The following is a 16844-nucleotide window of genomic DNA, read 5'->3' as shown; positions in this document are numbered from 1 at the left end:
GCTCCTTTTCCAAATTTCTGGAAAGCTGACGATTCATCCCAACGGGATGCCATTTTCACACGGCAGCGGAGGGCAGGCTGGGGAGGCCGCCCCTGGCGCTCTTTGTGTTTGTGTTTGTGTTTGTCTGCGCCCCTTGTCCCAAGTCAAGCCTTTGCCAACCTGCCGGGTCCTGGCAGGCAGGTGAATCCAGACCCCTGCTCTAACTCTCCCGTACCCCTGGGTAGAGAGTTGCCAAGTAGGAAGTCTGTCGTGCCCAGTCAGCAGAGGTGTGTGTGTGTGTGTGTGTGTGTGTGTGTGTGTGTGTGTGTTCGGAGAAATGAGTAAATGGGCTGCCCATCAATCAAACTGTAACACAATAATCCAAAGTGGTCCCAGCCACCAGGACAAGCAGGTTAGACACAGGAGCAAGCTCAGGGACAATCGAATTCAATAAATATGAATTTTATATCAGCAAGTTTCTGCACCAGCTCATTAAACTGGAGTAATAAGTATGAGGCTGAGGACCCTCCTAACACCCTGCAGCCAGGAGGCAGGTTGATGAGGAACCAGACAAGGGCCTCACTGGGGGAATCGATACAGGCAAGGAGAGGACATCCATCACGGCTGCGGAGAATGCCCCGCTCTGCACAAATTGTGGCCCGAGGAGGAGGACATGGAGGCAGAACACAGGGCTCGAAGTGTTCAAAGCAGGACAGCTCGTCCATGGTCCTGGTGAAATTAAAGGGCCCCTGATCACCCTGGCTCCCTGTTTCCCCTTTCAGGACTGGTGTAGACAGGTGTGCAAAAGCACAGTCCTAGGGTACTGTTCCGTGTGAAGGGATCACTGGTGTGCAGTGCCCGGCGTGTGCAGCTTCACATGGAGGGATGTTCCCTGAACACCCAAGTCTCACTCAGCCACCCAAGCAGAGCACAGGCGTCAGAGCCCTCCAGAGGCCCCTCCTCGTCTTGCCTTCTCTGAACGGCCCCTAGTTTGGGGGCCCTGAGCCCTCCCCCAGACAGCTCCGCCTGTCCAGCCTCCTCCTCCCCCAGGCAATGGCTTTTCTCTTCTTACTCTCTCTCTCTTAGTATCATGTTCTTTCCTTCACGGCATTCATCCCAATTTGTAATTAAATATTTATCTATGTGATTATTATTTCATGTCCTTCTCTGCAGCTGGGCTGTAACCTTCCTAAGAACGAGGACCGAGCCTTGACTTGCTCACCGTGGTCGCCCCAATCCCAGCACACAGTAGGTGCTTGATAGACGTAAACGAATGGAATGAAGTGCCGGCGTCGCACTTCGCTTAGGTACGGGTGAGGGGGGCAGGGACTGGCCTTATTCATGGGCGGTGCCCCGTGGACTTGGTAAGGACCTGGCACGTAGTAGGTGCTTAACAAATGTTTACCTGAAGGAGAGAAACAAAGTTCTCAGGATCGGCTGCCCTTTCCCTCGGCAAACATCCCTTCCTGCTCTTCTCCATTTCTGCTACTTCTCCTCCTCCTTTGGTCTAAGAGGTTTTAGCACATCACGACATGGGCTTCATCTTCTTTAGGTTATTATCAAGCCTCAGGGGGTCACAGACTGTGGCCCCTGGGTCACATCCTGTCTTTTGCCTCTTATTTATTTATTTATTTATTTATTTATTTATTTATTACTTATTTGTGGTAATGGGGTTCCTTGAAGCCCTTCTACCTCCGGGCTACACTCCCAGACCTATTCTTGTACTTTTTTTAAATTTTGGAAACAGGGTCTCTTAAGCCAGCCAGGCTGGCTTTGAACCTGCGCGATCCTCCTGTCTCCGCCTCCCAAGCGCGGGGATTACAAGTGTGCGCCACCACGCCCGGCTTGCCTCTTTTTTAAATAATAGTTTTCTTAGAACATTGTCAAGTGCGTTTGTTTGCATATTGTTAATGGTTAATTGTGTACTATGATGGTAGAGTTGGGAAGCTGTGACAGAGACCACATGACCCCCAAAGCCTAAAGTGTCTGCTCTCTGGCCCTTGACCGAAACACTTGTCTGACCCCTGTTCTAGCTCAACGGCCTTGGTCCAATCATTTGACTTCTCTGAGCCCCAGTTTTCTTATTCATTAAAGGACCTATTATAGCAACTTCACAGGTTGTTGTGAAACTTTACATACAGTAAGTATTCAATAAATGCTTGTTTTACAATAAATTAAATGTTTCAGATATCTGATAGAGAATAATTATAGTGATTCCAACACAAAAAGATTATAAATATTTGAGGTGGCAGGTTGCAATTACCTTGATCTGATCATTACTTTTTTTGTGTGGTACCAGGGATGGAACCCAGGGGCATTCTACCTCCGAGCTACACCCCAGCCCTATTTTTTAGTCTTTTTAAAATTTTTGAAATAGGGTCTCACTGAGTTGTGAAGGGCCTCCCTAAGTAGCACAAACCATGATCCTCTGGTCTCAGCCTCCCGAAGGCTGGGGTTACAAGCATGTGCCACCACACCTGGTGATCATTATGTGTGTGTGTGTGTGTGTGTGTGTGTGTGTGTGTGTGTGTATGTATATATATGTATATATTTATGTATATATATGTATATATGTATATTTATGTATATATACGTATATATATATATGTGTATATATGTGTATATATGTATATATATGTATATATATGTATATATACATATACACACATATCTATCATCTCCAACTTAGCAATATATATATCTACTGAAATGCTATACTGTATCCCAAAACTATGAATAATTACTATGTAACAATTAAAAATAAAATGAAAAGAAAAATTCCCATTGTTTTGCCTTTCTCTTTCCCCTCCTTCTCCTCTCCCCCTCCTCTCTCTTTCCCCTCTTCTTCTCCTTCTCCTCTTTCTCCTTCTCCTCCTCCTTCTTCTTGGAATCCAAGGCCTTCTATCTCCAAGCTATGCCCCCTGCCCATTTTGTTTTTTTTTTGTTTTGAAACAGAGTCTTACTAAGTTGCTGAAGCTGGCCCTGAACTTGTGATCCTCTATTCTCCTGTCTCAGCCTCCCAAGTCCTAGGATGGTGGGAATGCATTCAGCATTCTTCTTTTTTGAAAGCAGACTTCTAGTCCCTCATCCTGAATCTCAGCAGAATCCCTGTTTTTTTCTTACTAAAACATTTATTATTAACAATGAGCTAAGTTTCTTCTTAGTTTTCAAGGATTCCAAGGTACACAAGACACAGACTCTGGCTCATGATGTTCTGGGCTACGAGGAACAAAATACTCAGGCCACCAAAGCCACTGTGATAGTGGTTAGGGAGCAAGAGATCTAGGGTTCTGTACAAGCCCATGGCGGGGCACTCATTGGTTTCTATAGGATACAGAGTATTCTGGGAGAAGTGATGTTTCAGCTGGACCTAGAAGGAGCAAGAGAGAATTCTTCAGGGGAAAAAATCTTAGAAAGGCCACTGTGGGAACTACTGCTTGGGACCAGAGCAGAATTTATGTTTCATGAGATGGTGCTGAGCCTTTGGACCAATCACGGGATGGTGAGATGCTGTTGATTGAGTCTTTGCACCTGTCACGGAATGGCAAGATGCTGTTGAGTCTTTGGACCAGTCACAGGATGGTGAGATGCTGTTGCGTCTCAAATAAGAGTTGGAGGGAGAGAGCCACCAGCGAGAGGCAGGGTGGAGAAGCAAGGATTGTCTTGTGGGACTTGGATATCTCTTGTCCCTAGGATGTAGGTGCTAAGTCCTGGGGTGGCCCATGGCTGGTGATCTGAAGTGAGAGGGCTGGCTCTGCGTGCTCCAGTGATGCTCACAGGCCACAGAAGCATGTCTGTGAGGGATGGCCGGGTGACTAAGCACCCCTCCCACCCCCCGCCCAAGGTGGTGAGATGCTACCCGATCACCTAAGCATTGCTATAGGAAAAAAAATAAAAACCCTAGAAATCTACATTTAACACCGATAGCCACCCTTTGAGTATTTATTCCATGTTATACCCTCTCTGGTTGATGAACATGTTTAACTTTCTTATATACCTGTGTTATAAGTGTTGCTATGAGCCAACAAGAAAAATTTGTTGGAAGAACACTTTATTTTGGCTGAAAGTTTCAGAGGTTAAGTCCATGGTTGGCAGGCTCCATGGCTTTGGGTCTAGGGTGAAGCAGAGCATCATAGCGGAAGGTCATGTCAGAGGAGAGCTGATCCACTCATGGTAGCTAGGAAGGAGAGAGAGAGAGAGAGAGAGAGAGAGAGAGAGAGAGAGAGAGAGACAGACAGACAGACAGATAGACAGACAGACACACACTGGGGAGAAGATAAACCCTTCCAGGCCACATAAATAAAAAGTGACTTACTTCTCCCAATTGGCTCCCACCCTGTAGTTCAGCTACCTGTGGATTAATCCACTGATTGAAGCAGAGCCTCTAGCAGCCAAACAGTTCTGCAAAGCCCCACTCTGGGCACCGCTGCACTGGGGACACGCAAGTCTTTTGGGGATGTTCCAGATCTAAACTCTAACGATACCTCTGAGGCATGAACACTTGTCACTCCATTTGGCAGCTGAAGGACTGAGACCCAGAGCGTGTGAGGGGCGCAGCTGGAGACTGGGGAAGTTGGGACTCAGATCCAGGTGGTTCAAGGTCCTGACCAGATTCTTTTCAAATCCTCCCCGGGTGGGGAGACTAAACAACTGGCCACATAAAGATTTGAGGCTGCCAGCTTTAGACCTCTGATTAAGGGGATGAAAATGAACTTCATAAATGTAAAATGATGATGGATTTTTAAAATCTGGCTCTCTAATATAAAGCAAGGCTCTTTTAAGAGCCTCCTTGTCCTTCATAGATCAAGATGTACCAGGCACCAAGGGAACATCCAGGGTTATACTTCTCCAGCTCCAGTGTGCATGAGACTTCCTGGAGTGTGTGTTTAAGAGGCAGATTCCTGATTTGTTGGTGTCTGATTCATAGACCAGGGGAAGGATCCTGGAATTTGCATTAAAAAACACCTCTGCTTGATTCTGCTGTGGGTGATTTCAGTACTGTCTTTTGAGAAGTGATACAAGATAGGGGATCAGGAAAGGTTGGACCCAGCCCCTAAGTGGTTGATGAAGAGGGCAAGAGGCTGTTTTTGTCTCTGGGCAGCAGATCAGGGGAATGAACTCTGCACTTGAATTCAGAAGTCATGACCACAGGCCTTGCCAGCCACCAGCCCCTCCCTGGGAAAGCTGCCTAACCCACCAAGCCTTAATTTCCTTATCTGTAAAATGGACTGGATAATGCGACAAGGACCAGACTCCCTTTTGCCTTTTAGCTGCACAGTATGGAGGAATCAGGGAAGCTTCCTGAGCTTTGGTTTTCTCATCCATCAAGTGGAAAATAACTGTAGTGAAGATATTAGAGGACCATCGAGTGATGATATAAAACAAATTAGAGAAAAGGCCATTGGGGAAGTTACAGGAGAGGAAAAACAGGCAAGTGGGGAGGGAGCGCTGGGTAAGTATTTTTTTCCCTCTGCTTTCTCGTACCTGATCGGGCAGGTGAACTGCAACCTCTGGGTGAATTTATTGCTCGGAAAAGAGTTGCTCATTTACCGTAGGCACTTAGTTTGTTTAGTTAGAACAAGGAATTAATAAGATCCTCATTGTGGTTTGATCCCCGAGGTGCTGGGAAACTTAGCTGCTTGCATTCAGGGTCTCCTTGCTGGGTTTCCCCTCCAGTCTGCAGCCTCTGCCTGCCCAGTGACCTGGCAGGTCAGGTAGATACCAGAGGGAGGGCGGTCACCCACCCCCACTGCCAGCCAGGCCCATTCAGGAGCCCCAGGTCGCTCATCAGAGATCAGCAGCGGCAGTCCTGGCTGAAGAAGGCTCCTCAGTGTGGCTTAATTGTGGCGGTTCGGGGGCTGGCAGAGCTCGCTGAGTATCATGGGAGCCCCCGGGCCAGGCTGGCAGTGGCCCAGCCAGCTCCCTGGATGTGTGGGGAGGATTGAGAAGTCATTGATCCACTGTCCCCAGCTTCTCAGGGACTCTGGGAAAGCCTCCTGGTGCTCCTTCAGACCAAGGGGCAAAGAAGAAAGCTTGCACATGGGGGAACTCTGGGAAGGTGAGCCCTGGGCGAGTCAAATTCTTTGTGAGGGAAGAATCCTGTGACACCCGGGCACCCGAGCTCTTCATCTTACCTGTCTTACTACTGATTAATTTAGATGGTCGGTCACACAATACCTGAAATGTTGTCCCTATAAAAAGTTGAAATTCCAGATAGGTCTAAAGACCTCTTTGTCTTCTCTTCTTATTTCGGTACCTTTATCAAGGTATTCATTGTTTTTATGTTTGGGGATTTTTTTTTTCAGACCAATAATGGTAGTAATAATAACCACTGTACTAATATCGATAATAGTGAACGTTCACTGAGCACCTCCCACACACCAGCCTTATATTAGCTTATCTCATCCTTGCCATAGCCCTGGGATGCAGAAACCATTATAAAGCCCATTTTACAGATGAAGAGCCTGAGACTCAAAGGATTTCAGAAATGTTCCTAAGGTCACACAGTCATTAAATGGCAACAGTCCAGGGTCTGAGTTCCTCACCACGACTGTCTTCTTCTCTGCAAACCTGTTTCTATACCCATTGAAGAGGAATGCTACTAGTGTGTGACTGTGTGTGTTCATGTAGATTATTTTAAAAATGTAAATAGTATCATGCTAAGTAGTTCTTTCTTTTTTTTTCTTTCTTTCTTTTTTTTTTTTTTTTGGTGGTACTGGGGTTCCTGGAAGCCCTTCTACCTCCGGGCTACACTCCCAGACCTATTTTATATTTTTGAAACAGGGTCTCTTACGCCAGCACGGCTGGCTTCGAACCTGCGCGATCCTCCTGTCTCCGCCTCCCAAGCGCGGGGATTACAAGCGTGCGCCACCACGCCCGGCGCTAAGTAGTTCTTTCTGATACTGAGTTTTGCAGCAATTTGTGACTATATTATTACCAATCTCACTGCCCCGTGTGGGGAAGGAGGAGGAGGCATGTATGATATGAAGGAGAATAGGCAGAGAGCTGTGTGCATGTGTGTTTTTAATCCATCATATCTCATTATGATGTATAATAGCAATGCATCAATAAATTATTAAAAAAAATCCAACCAGGCCGGGTGTCTTGGAGTTTTGGCCACATCAATAGATACAGACTTACTTCATTATTTTTAATGGTTGCTGAGTTCCGCATGGACTTCATGGACTGCAAGTATAATTGTGACTTGGTTTTCTTTTTGTCATTCTCTTGACGGATACATTTGGGTTTTTCCTTTATTTTAAACTACAATTTACCCTTCAGTTTTAACTAAAAAATGCATATTTTTAACACTCAGGATTTACATTTCGTTGGCGAATATTGCCCCATGCTCATTAACCCTACACTCCTGCGCATGGATTGCACATCATTTCTTGTGGGCAAATGGATCTCACATATATGCATGTTAAATCCTGTGCCAAATGCACAGCTGAGGACACAGACCCTGCCCTGGCTCTTTCTGAGTCATCTTCTTTACTATTACGTCTGGCATGGGGAAGGGGCCCTGTGAGCTTGGATGAGTCAGTGCTTGGACCCTGTATCAGTTATTGGGGGTTTAATAAATCACCACAAGACTTCGTGACTTAGAAGGACACGCATTTATTAACTCACAGACTCGGTGAGCCAAGAATTTAGACAGAGCTCAGCTGGGTCCTTGGCAGTCAAGGCGTTGACTGGGGGACAGTCGTCACCAGCTCACTTGGGCAAGGATTCGCTCTTTCTCTCTTACCCGGTTGTTGGCAGATTCTCTCAGTTGCAGGAGAGGAGGCTCGGCACCTCTGATCTAGTGTATTGTGGCTTCCCAACACGGCAGCTTGCTCCATCAAAACATGCAAGATGAAGAGAGAGTTGGCTAGTGAGACAGACGTCTTAGTCTTTTGGAGTCTAACATGGAAATGGCATGCTACCATCTTTTGTTGTGTTTGGTTGATTGGAAACAAGCCACTCCCCCCCGGGAAGGGCGATACATTGGGACTTGAATACCAGTATGCAGAATTGCTAGGGGCCCCTTAAGGAGCCTGCCTACTACAAAGAAAAATAATTAAAAAAATACTAACCAATAATAATACCTGTATATTTTTTATAGATCACAAAACACTTTGATGAGTGTTATTTGAATACTTCCAGCTACCTGGTAAGGTCGTTAATAAAGGTGATTCATTTCCATAAGAATCGGGGCCAGCATTATGATTTCATTCCTGTCTTCAGGGTGAGGAGACTGAGATCCAGAGTTTGATTGAGTTGCCTAGGATCCCACAGCAAACAAGAAGAGTCAGGATTTCAACCTGCTCCTCATTTTATGAGCTTAGGCATTACAGGCCATTTTCTCCTGGGGTTTGGTGAGATACCAGGGAAACCTGACGAAAGGTAGGCAAAGAGGAGTCGTGGTGTGGTGGAGGAAGGAATTGTGGGTGTAAGGCCTAGTCTGATCCTGGCCAGGCGAGTCTGGCTCTCTAACTTTGGGCACCACCTTCATTCATCCTCCCTGAGCCTCAGTCTCCCTATCTGCAACTGGGCTTGTTGTGAGGATTAAGTGCCGTAATGAGCAGTTATATAAAATGCCACTCAGAGTGATTGGTACACAGCCTGCGCCCCATGGCAGCAGCTGCTGCTGCTGCTGCTTTAACAGGAGCTGATCAGGCAGTGCTATTGTTTATAAACATGCATTACATGTTTTTGAAAGCTTCTTCAAAACCCCATTATTAATTGTTAATGGGCTGGGCCCAGAGCTCCTCTTTCTGAAGTATCATTTATGATGGCTATTCTCCGCGTGTTGATTTTGCATACACAAACCCACTTGATTAAGAATTGATGGGGGAAAAAGTCATAATTCAAGCAAATAAAGGATACTCCAAGAGAGGAAGACTTGGCAGCACTGAAATTACCGCACGAGCATGGTTGCCATGGGTAATCGGGGCTGAGTAATTGGCTTCCCTGGGAACCTGCCAAGTTTGACAGTGGTTATCAAGGGAATTTGCCCCCTGGGAATGAGACAGGCACCCGGCAGGCGCGCACCGGGTGATGGGCTTTGAGACAGATGGTCACCCCTTTGCTCTGTAGATTTGGGCCATTTGAAAAATTAATAGACCCCGGAGTCAGTGATTATAACATCAAATCCACTTCAGGCTACTCTGGGTCGGTGGACGGGCTTGCACCCGTTCATCCTTAAGAGTCCTCCAAGGTCTAGAGTTTGAGGTCTTCCTAAGGAGAGAGGGGGGAAGAAAGTGTGAAGAGAGGAAGAGAAAATAGGGAGGAAGAGGGAGTCAGCGCCATCTTAACTCCACCCCAAAGGGATCAGGGGACCAATGAGGCTCAGACTCTTGCCAATTTACCAATCAGATCCATTGCTCCACCTCCCAGGGGGAGGAGTCAGTGAGAGGCTGCAGGAAACGTAGAAGCCTATTCTCTCAATGATGGTTTAGGTTTCCCCCTGTTATCACGGAGTGATCTTTGTAACAATAGCAGTTATTATCCGAGTTTTGATTGTGTGTCAGGCATTGTGTGGAGCCTTTTAAATGAATGATCTCCCTGAACCCTTACAAGGGCTCTGAGAGGAAGAATAAAATTAGCCCCATTTTACAAATGAGAAGAGTGGCGTTGTGAGACCTTGTTGACAGTCCAAGGTCACACCGCCAGGATGTCAGGCTGAGATTCAAATCCAGGTCTGTCTGAACTCCAACCCTGCGTTTTGTAAAGGCTGGTTTTCTCAAAAAGTGATCCCTGGGCTTCGGGGTTCATCTGGGATGTATTTTCGTTTCCCAGCAAGGCTGACTCCCACTCCCAAGTGCTGGCTGGAGGCGGGCGGGTGTTTCAGGAGTGAGGCAGGATGTGCACTTTAAAACAAGTGCCCTAAAAAGATGAGTTTCCATTCGAGCGTTTGCTAATTTACCTTTGGGACAGGAAAATGGGCACTTGTTTGCAAACAGGATTTTTTTCTTTACTGATTTTTACTAATTTATTGAATCTGGCAGCTTGTAGAGAGCTGGGTAAGTGGTTTTCCCTCCTCCCAGGTATCCGAACTTCTGTAAAAGTCTGGATGTCACCCCTGGTACAACTTCGTTTTTAAATCTTAAAGCTTTAATCTTTAAATTTTCCCTTTTGTCCACTGCTGATCCCTATACCAAAGGATGTCAAGGCCAGCTTGAGGAAATGGCCTTCTGAGAAGCTGACCCCCCCTCGCTTTGCATTTCAGGGCATAGTCCTTTATATAGATTGGCACAGCCGCTTGCATACATTTGCATATATCTGCATAGATTTGCATGTATTGGGGACGTGCTTGGATTTCTCTTATTCGTTTAGCTTATTTCTTGAGTATGCTATGTATATTGCAACCTCCCATCCTCCTATCCTCTGATTTGAACCTTCTCTAATACCAAGTTTGTAAGAATTTTTCCCCACGTGGAGTGTTGTCGGCTTTTAGAACCTCACCCGGTGCTGGGGCAGGTGGTGGTTCCTTGACTGGCCAATAGGAGGCAGTGTGGAGTAGCCGTTTACAGCACAGATCCTGCAGTCACATCTGGGTCCAAATCCTGGTTCATACACTTAGAAACTACGTTGATCAAATCATTTCTATCTCAAAGCTTTGCTCCTTCAACCATTAGTGGAAATGGCGTTGTTAGGAGGATTAAATGCATATAGAATAGTTAACATACTGCCTGGTACATAGCTCAGAAGATAGTAGCAATTAGTATGGTCATTCTCTTGCACTGATAATTATGTTGAGGAGGAGAAAGAGGAGGAAAAACACTTCATAATTCATTCCAAGCATGAATTTTCTTCCCTCAATTCCCTCCCTCCCTTGTCTCCCTTCTTTCCTTCCTTTTTTTTTTCCTGAGCTACACCCCCAGTCCTATTTTATTTTGAAACAAGGTCTTACTAAGTTTTTAGGGGCCTCACTAATTTGCCAAGACTGTCCTCAAACCTGTGATTCTCCTATTTCGGCCTCCCAAGTTCTGAGATTACAGGTGTGCACTACCATCACACCCCACTAGCTGTGTTTTTCTTTCTTTCTTTTTTTTTTTTTTTAAGACAAACCAAGTAAAAGTTACCCAGTTACATTTTTTTCTTTTTTTATTGGTACATTAAATATGCCATACATCAAGCCAGGCGTGGTGGCACACGCTTGTAATCCCCACACTTGGGAGGTGGAGACTGGAGGATCGTGCAGGTTCGAAGCCAGCCGTGCTGGCTTAAGAGGCCCTATTTCCAAATAAAAATATTAAAAAAAAATATAGGGCTGGGAGTGTAGCCTGGAAGCGGAAGGGTTTCCAGGAACCCCAGTACCACCAAAAAAAAAAAAAAAAAAAAAAAAAAGGATGCCATACATCTTAAGGGGGTACAAGATGGTAGGGCACACATGCATACATCATTCATTTAGATCTTCCCCAATTCCAACCCCAATTCCTCCCGCCTCTCTTCTCATGTTTGGCTTAGTGATGACGGACATATGTATGAATATGCACCATGCACATTAGGAATTTTCCTCTCCCCCACCATCCCCCTGTTAGGTCACCTTATTTCACCTTATTTGCTCATCTATGTCTATCTTCCTTTTACTGGTTTCCAGTTTAATTTCATTTTGGTTTGAAGCAACACTTTGTATGATATATATATATATATATATATATATATATATATATATATATTATTTTAAAAATTTCAAATGGGTTTTATAGTCCCAAATGTATTCTGTGTTAGTAAATACTCTGTGTGCCTTTGAGATTAATGCATATTGTACCATTAAGGGATGAGATATAATTCCCAGTAAAATTAGGTCAAGTTGATGGCTAGTCCTATTCAATTAACTGTATCTATAATAATTTTCTCTTTAATTTATCGCTAAATTTCTGAAAGATGGATGTTGAAGTCTAAAAACAATACATTTGTTTTCTTGGCAATTTTTATCCTCACTTATTTTGACTATTTGTTGTTAGGTGAAAACATACAAGAATTATGCTTTCTTTGAGAATTGAGCTATTTATCATTACTTATTTCCTGTTTACTCATAAGTTTTTTATATTATGAACTCTAATTTTAAGAAATTAAAATATTCAGGTTAGCTTTATTTTGATTAGTTATCATGATATTGTTCTCAATTCTATTACTTTTAAACTGTTTGAGTCACTATACTTAAATTTAATTTCTTGTAGATGATGTTTAATTCATTCATCTTTTAAAAGTTTATATTGTCAATAACTTTTTTTTTTTTGCAGAACTGGGGATCAAACACAGGGACATTCCACCTCCAAGCTACAGCCCCAGTCCTATTTTTTATTTTTTATTTGGAAACGGTCTCACTAAGTTGCAGAGAGCCTCACGAGTTGCTGAGGCTGGCTGAGAATCTGGGGTCCTCCTGTCTCAGCCTCCCAAGTACTGGGATTAAAAGTGTGCAGCACTACACCTGGCTGTCAATCACTTTTAATAAAGAATTTAAATTGTTAACATTTTAAGTGATTAGTGAATAATTGATTTTATCTGTTATATTTATTTTTTTTAATTGGTGCATTGTATTCATACATCATAGTGGGATACAAACTTTTGTAGACATACATGCACACATGGCCCAGTCAGCCCCCACCCGATCCCCACCCCATTCTCTCCCCATCCCTCCTTCCCATGATTGGCTTAGTGGTTGACATCTAGTATTATAGCAATTTATCCAAAATTAAAAATGATAATCTCACATAACAGTTTCATTTGTCTGATACCAAGCTTTTGATGACTTAAAGATAACATTTCAATATTTCTTTTTGCTTTCTTTCTTACCAGAGGATATTTTTTTTCTATTTTTTTAGGTGAAACTATCATATATATATATTTATTTTTCAGAAAAAAATCTATCCTAATATGGAATATGGACTCTAGATACCCAAAACAATCTTGAAAAAGAACAAAGCTAGAAGATATATATTTTCTGATTTCAAACCATATAAAGCTACAATAATTGAAACAGTGTAGTACTGTTCTAAAGGCAGATATATAAACCATTGGAGTTAAATAAAAGCCTAGAGCTAAATTCTTGCCTATATTGTCAAGTTATTTTTGACAAGGTTTCTATGAACATTTGGTGGTGGAAATAATAATCTTTTAACTAAATATTGTTGAAAAATAATACTTACATGGAAAAGAATAAAATTGGACCCTTACCTAATCCCATATACAAATATTAACTCAAAATAGATAAAAGACCTAAATATAAATCTTAAGACTATAAACTTTTAGAAGAAAATCTGGGTCATAAAACCTCACAACATTGAAATTGGCAGTGATTTCTTGGATATGATTTCAATGGCACAGGCAACAAAAGGGTATACAAACTCCCTAAAAAATAAAAAAAATTGTATATCCAAAGACAATGTAAACAGAGTTAACAGTTACTAATAGAATGGGATAAAATATTTCCAAATGCTATATCTGAAGGTATATTAATATTCCAACTAGAAATCCTAAAAATTAACAACAATAAAGGCAAACAATACCCTTTAGAGATAGGTAAAAGACTAACATAAATAATGAATCTCCACAGATAACCAATCTTAGTTGTCTGTTGGATGGAAAATCTTATTTCTCTGGTTCTGGTGTGTGTTACCTATTTCTTCTTTGTAGTTAATCTCTTTGAGTATTTTCTCTAGTGCTGGTTTTGAAGACATAAATTCCTTCAGTTTCTGTTTGTCATGGAAGCTTCTTATTTCTCCATCTAATTTGATAGAAAGTTTTGCTGGGTAGAAAATTTTTGGCTGGAAGTTGTTTTCTTTCAGAGTTTGGAATATGTTACTCCAAGTCCTTCTGGCTCTCATGACTTGGTTTGGGAAGTCTGGAGTGATTCTAATTGGTTTGCCTCTGAATGTCACTTGGTCCTTTGTTTTTGTTGCCTTTAAGATTCTCTGCTTGGCTTCCACATTGGTCATTTTGACAGTTATGTGGCATGGGGATCCTCTTCTCCGATCCTGTCTAAAGGGAGTTCTATAAGTTTCCTGGACCTGTGTATCAACCTCTTGCTCTATGTTTGGAAAATTTTCTGCTATTACTTCCTTGAAGAGATTGTTGATCCCTTTGGTTTCACTTTCTTTTCCCTCCTCTATTCCAATTATTCTTAGGTTAGCTCTCTTAAAATGGGCCCATATTTCTTCAATGTCAGATTTCTGCTGTTGGATATTTTTTTCTAGATTAGAAACTATGCGTTCATTTTTGGATTGCTCATCTTCTAAGAGCGAGATTCTGTTCTCCATGTGTTCTAATCGGTTGTTTGTGCTTTGAATTGAGGCCTTTACTTCATTAATTGCATCCTTTATCTCCTTTTGGCTCTCTCTGAGTTCTTTTCGAAGCACCTCTATTATTTCTACAGTTATTTTCCTGATTTGATCTTCTAGAAATCTCTGATTTTCTGTTTTATTGGGTTCTGATGTTGTGGGGTTGTGGGCATTCATTGCTCCAGTGTTATTCCTCTTTCCCATGATTTTGGAAGTTTGTGACTTCTCTGGGTTCTTCCCTTGGGTCACTATGACTTCACTTAAGGTGCTCTGGATCTCGAGTCTGTAGTATCTCTGACCCCACTACTCCTTTACTGGGTTGTATCGCAGAGTCTCCGACCCAGGGAGTCGATAGAGGCTGCTTTAGACTATGGGGGGTGCCAGGTTGGGCGTTCTCCTATGGTGTGATATCTCTGCCACCGCCACTCCCCCACTGGGTCAAGTCCCAGGGAGTACAGTACTGGGATTTCTCCTCTGTGGCCCGCAATTTGACTCACTGTTCTTGAGTACGCAGATGTAGCTATACTGGACTTGGTGAATTCACTGCCGCCGCCGCCAGTGGCAATATGGCGCCGCTGCCACGCCCTCGGCCGTGAGGCTGGCGTAGTTTTTCTTCTCTGGTTTTGATTTCCACTCTGAATCCCTGCAGCGTGTGCTGAGCTCAGCCACTGGGAGTGTTAGATGCTCCATGCGCCGAAAGATCCCGCCTGGCTGTTCTGCAGCGGCTCACCTCGGCTTGCTGTAGCCGTTCAGTGAATTCGCCGCTGCCGCCGGCAGTATGGCACTGCTGCCGCGTCCTCGGGCGTGAGGCCAGTGTATCTCCTCTGTGGCTCTGAGCTCTGTTCTCAGTCTGCTTTCTCTGTGGAGCCTGGTGATTTTTTTGTTTCTCTGGTGATGGTGTTTTCTGGCTATGAAAGGCGCTGATTTTGTGGTAATGGAGATTGGTTGTTAGCGGGGCTCTTAAGCCCTGCTTTTCTCGGTTGCCATCTTCCCGGAAGTCAGCTGTGGTTTTCTTAATCTAAGAAGATAAACTCTCAGTGGGGGAGAAAAAGGAGTCAGCCTTAGTGTGATTTTGTGAATCTGCCCATAAGTTCTCTGCTGTTCTTCCCTTCAAGACACAGAGCTAAGCCCCTCCTCCTGAGTGTCAGCTGGACTTAGTGCCTGTTTTCTAATGAATAGAATCTGGAACTCAGTTAAGAATAAACTTATTTTTTTGGGTTGTACTGGATATTGAACCTAGGAGCATCTACTTCTGAGCTACACCGCCAGCCCTTTTTACTTTTTGAAAGTGTCTCGCTGGGGGCCTCAAACCCGTCATCCTCCGATCTCAGCCTCCTGAGAACTAGGATTAAAGGACTGACTGTGCAGCCTTGCCTGGCTAAGTTTAAACTATTTAACCACACAGAGCTGGAAGTCCAAATGCAGGGTGGATTCTAAACCCAGTGGTGTCAAGAGGGCCCAGGTTCCTTCTGTCTCTTTATTTGGCTTTCCTGGAGTTATCACATCCTGGTTCCTGTAGTACCAGCTGGCCACCAGTGGCAACCGAGGCTACACCCTTCATCATTCACATCTAGCACAAGAGATGCTGAAATCTCCTGCTATGCCTAGACGACATCTCTTCCCCTCCATCTGATTGGCCATTTGAGATCATGCGATCTTTCTGGAACCAATAACAGTGGCCAGAAACCATGGGTTATTTTAATTGGTTGAGGCTAATTAGGATCTGCTCCCTGGTGCTGGAGATGGGTTATTGTTCTCAGACACAGGGGAGGTGTGAATGCCTAGTATAACCAGGTTCTGTTAGGAAGGAATGACAGGGAGGGTGTTGTACTCTGGGTAAGCAGCCAGTGAATCTGTTACACTGCGAGAAGACTGGAAAGCTGTGGGAATATATGACTGGGAGTCTGGGAGGACTTCCTGGGGGAAATGGTGTGGACATTGGGACCTGAAGGATGCAGGGATAGAGGTAAATGAAGAGAGCAGTGGTGTGTGTGTGTGTGTGTGTGTGTGTGTGTGTGTGTGTGTGCACATTCATGTTTGAAGTTATGGCATCCCAAGAGGAAACACTAGGAACCCTGACTGTTATTACAGCACTAACAGTGAACCTCCCTCAATTTATAACACAAGGACACCATTCACCAACTTCTTTCTTTAACATCAAAAATACTCATATAGGATGTTATTTGTGTGTGTTGCGCACAGATGGAATTGACAGGGCCTTTCACCTCGAAGTCCTTGACTTGGCTACTGTAGGCCAGGGAGGCCTGACTCCCTATGGTCAGCACTGGTTTCTAAATCAGGCCTATTTTGTCTCTCTTGTGGCAGCTTTAAAGTTCCAGTGAAGCCGGGCATGGTGGTGTACGCTTGTAATCCCCGCGCTTGGGAGGCTGAGACAGGAGGAGCGTACAGGTTCAAAGCCAGCCTCAGCTACTTAGTGAGGCTTTCAGAAACTTAGTGAAACCCTGTTTCCAAATAAAATATAAAATAGGTCTGGGAGTATAGTTTGGAGGTAGAAAGGCTCTGGGTTCCACTCTCAGTACCACCACAAAAAAAGTTCCAGTGAATTGATGGCTGTTCTCCCGAATTCCTCTACCCAAC

Source organism: Muscardinus avellanarius (assembly GCF_963383645.1).
Source record: "Muscardinus avellanarius genome assembly, chromosome: 10".
NCBI lineage: Eukaryota > Metazoa > Chordata > Mammalia > Rodentia > Gliridae > Muscardinus > Muscardinus avellanarius.
This window is presented reverse-complemented; position numbering follows the sequence as displayed.